Consider the following 4,166-nt stretch of genomic DNA (forward strand, 5'->3'; position numbering starts at 1 on the left):
GTCTACTCATCACCTGAGTCTGTGATACAGAGACAGGGGGCGGTCTACTCATCACCTGAGTCTGTGATACAGGGACAGGGGGCGGTCTACACATCCCCTGAGTCTGTGATACAGAGACAGGAGGCGTTCTACTCATCCCGTGAGTCTGAGATACAGAGACAAGGGGCAGTTTACTGATCCCCTGGGTCTGTGATACAGAGGAAGGGGGCGGTCTACTCATCCCCTCAGTTTGAGGTACAGAGACAGGGGACGGTCTGCTCATCCCCTGAGTTTGTGATACAGAGACAGGGGGCGGTCTACTCATTCCCTGAGTTTGTGATACAGAGACAGGGGGCGGTCTACTCATCCCCTGAGTCTGTGATACAGAGACAGGCAGCCGTCTGCTCATTCCATAAATTCGTGATACAGAGACAGGGGACGGTCTACTCATCCCCTGAGTTTGTGACACAGAGAAAGGGGTCGGTCTACTTATCCCCTCAGTTTGTGATACAGAGACAGGGGACGGTCTACTCAGCCCCTCAGTTTGTGATACAGAGACAGAGGGCGGTCTACTCATCCCCTGTGTCTGTGATGCAGAGACAGGGGGCGGTCTACTTATCCCCTGAGTTTGTGATACAGAGACAGGGGGCGGTCTACTCATCCCCTCAGTTTGTGACACAGAGACAGGGGGCGGTCTACTTATCCCCTCAGTTTGAGATACAGAGACAGGGGACGCTCTGCTCATCCCCTGAGTTTGTGATAGAGAGACAGGGGGCGGTCTACTTATCCACTCATTTTGAGATACAGAGACAGGGGACGCTCTGCTCATCCCCTGAGTTTGTGATACAGAGACAGGGGGCGGTCTACTCATCCCCTCAGTTTGTGACACAGAGACAGGGGGCGGTCTACTTATCCCCTCAGTTTGAGATACAGAGACAGGGGACGCTCTGCTCATCCCCTGAGTTTGTGATAGAGAGACAGGGGGCGATCTACTTATCCCCTCAGTTTGAGATACAGAGACAGGGGGCGGTCTACTCATCCCCTGAGTCTGTGAAACAGAGACAGGGAGCGGTCTACTTATCCCCTCAGTTTGAGATACAGAGACAGGTGGCGGTCTACTTATCCCCTGAGTCTGTGACACAGAGACAGGGGGCGGTCTACTTATCCCCTCAGTTTGTGATACAGAGACAGGGGGCGGTCTACTCATCCCCTGAGTCTGTGACACAGAGACAGGGGGCGGTCTACTTATCCCCTGAGTCTGTGACACAGAGACAGGGGGCGGTCTACTCATCCCCTGAGTCTGTGAAACAGAGACAGGGGGCGGTCTACTCATCCCCTGAGTCTGTGACACAGAGACAGGGGGCGGTCTACTTATCCCCTCAGTTTGTGATACAGAGACAGGGGGCAGTCTACTCATCCCCTGAGTTTGTGATACAGAGACAGGTGGCGGTCTACTCATCCGCTAAATTTGTGATACAGAGACAGTGTCGATCTACTTATCCCCTCAGTTTGTGATAGAGAGACAGGGGGCGGTCTTCTCATCCCCTGAATCAATGATACAGAAACAGGGGGCGGTGTACTCATCCCCTGAGTCTGTGATACAGGGACAGGGGGCGGTCTACTCATCCCCTGAGTCTGTGATACAGAGACAGGGGGCGGTCTACTCATCCCCTGAGTCTGTGATACAGAGACAGGGGGCGCTTTACTCATCCCCTGAGTCTGTCACACAGAGACAGGGGACGGTCTGCTCATCCCCTGAGTCTGTGATACAGAGACAGGGGGCAGTCTGCTCATCCACTGAGTCTGTGATACAGAGACAGGGGGCGGTCTACTTATCCCCTCAGTTTGTGATACAGAGACAGGGGGCGGTCTACTCATTCCCTGAGTCTGTGATACAGAGACAGGGGGCGGTCTGCTTATCCCCTCAGTTTGTGATACAGAGGAAGGGGGCGGTCTACTCATCCCCTGAGTCTTTGATGCAGCGACAGGGGCCGGTCTTCTCATCCACTGAGTCTGTGATACAGAGACAGGGGACGGTCTACTCATCCAAAGAGTCTGTGATACAGAGACAGGGGGCGGTCTACTCATCACCTGAGTCTGTGATACAGAGACAGGGGGCGGTCTACTCATCACCTGAGTCTGTGATACAGGGACAGGGGGCGGTCTACACATCCCCTGAGTCTGTGATACAGAGACAGGAGGCGTTCTACTCATCCCCTGAGTCTGAGATACAGAGACAAGGGGCAGTTTACTCATCCCCTGGGTCTGTGATACAGAGGAAGGGGGCGGTCTACTCATCCCCTGAGTCTGTGATACAGAGACAGGGGGGGGTCTACTCTTCCCCTGAGACTGTGATACAGAGACAGGGGGCCATCTACTCATCCCCTGAATCAATGATACAGAGACAGGGGGCCGTCTATACATCCCCTGAGTCTGTGATACAGAGACAGGAGGCGGTCTACTCATCCCCTGAGTCTGAGATACAGAGACAAGGGGCAGTTTACTCATCCCCTGGGTCTGTGATACAGAGGAAGGGGGCGGTCTACTCATCCCCTGATTCTGTGATACAGAGACAGGATGGGGTCTACTCTTCCCCTGAGACTGTGATACAGAGACAGGGGGCCATCTACTCATCCCCTGAATCAATGATACAGAGACAGGGGGCCGTCTACTCATCCCGTGAGAGTGTGATACAGAGACAGGGGGCGCTCGAACCATCCCCCGAGTGTGCGAGACGGGGACAGGGGGCGGACTACTCATCACATGAGTCTGTGATACAGAGACAGGGGGCACTTTACTCATCGCCTGAGTCTATGACACAGCGAGAGGGGGCGGTCTACTCATCCCCTGAGTCTGTGATATGGAGACAGTGTGCAGTCTACTCAACCCCTGAGTCTATGAGACAGCGAGAGCGGGCGGTCTACTCATCCCCTGAATCAATGATACAAGACAGGGGGCGGTCCACTCATCCCCTGAATCAATGATACAAGACAGGGGGCGGTCTACTCATCCCCTGAGTCTGTGATACAAAGACAGGGGACGGTCTACTCATCCCCTGAGTCTGTGATACAGAGACAGTGGACGGTCTACTCATCCCCTGAGTCTGTGATACAGAGACAGGAGGCAGTCTACTCATCCCCTGAGTCTGTGATACAAAGACAGGGGGCGGTCTACTCATCCCCTGAGTCTGAGATACAGAGACAGGGGGCGGTCTACTCTTCCCCTGAGTCTGAGATACAGAGACAGGGGGCGGTCTACTCATCCCCTGAGTCTGAGATACAGAGACAGGGGGCGGTCTACTTAGCCCCAAAGTCCCTGAAATACAGACAGGGGCCATTCTACTCATCACCCGGGTCTCTGAGACAGAGACTGGGGGAGATCTATTCAATCCTGAGTGTGTGATTCAGAGAAAGGGGGCGTTGTACTCATCCCGTGAGTCTGAGATACAGAGACAAGGGGCAGTTTACTGATCCCCTGGGTCTGTGACACAGAGACAGGTGACGGTCTACTCATCCACTGACTCTGTGATACAGAGACAGGGGGCGGTGTACACATCCCCTGAGTCTATGATACAGAGACAGGGGGCGTTTTACTCTTCCGCTGAGTCTGAAATACAGAGACAGGTGGCGGTCTAATCATCCCGCGAGTGTGTGATACAGAGACAGGGGGTGGTCTGACCATCCCCCGAGTGTGCGATACGGAGACAGGGGGCGGTCTACACATCCCCTGAGTCTATGATACAGAGTCATGGGACGGTATACTCTTCCCCTGCGTCGATGATACAGAGACAGGGGGTGGTCTACTCTTCCCCTGAGTGTGAGACGCAGAGACAGGGGGCGGTCTACTCATCCCTTGTGGCTGTGATACAGAGACAGGGGGCGGAGTACTTATCCACTGAGTCTGTGATGCAGTCAGGGGTCGGTCTACTCATCCCCTGAGTCTTTGATACAGCGACAGGTGGCGGTCTTCTCATCCACTGACTCTGTGATACAGAGACAGGGGACAGTCTACTCATCCACTGACTCTGTGATACAGAGACAGGGGGCGGTCTACTCATCCCCTGAGTCTGTTATACAGAGACAGGGGGCGGTCTACTCATTCCCTGAGTCTGTGATACAGAGACAAGTGGCAGTTTACCCATCGCCTGAGTCTGTGACACAGAGACAGGGGACGGTCTACTCATCCAC

This window comes from Heterodontus francisci, unplaced genomic scaffold (genome assembly GCF_036365525.1).
Source record: "Heterodontus francisci isolate sHetFra1 unplaced genomic scaffold, sHetFra1.hap1 HAP1_SCAFFOLD_83, whole genome shotgun sequence".
NCBI classification, from domain to species: domain Eukaryota; kingdom Metazoa; phylum Chordata; class Chondrichthyes; order Heterodontiformes; family Heterodontidae; genus Heterodontus; species Heterodontus francisci.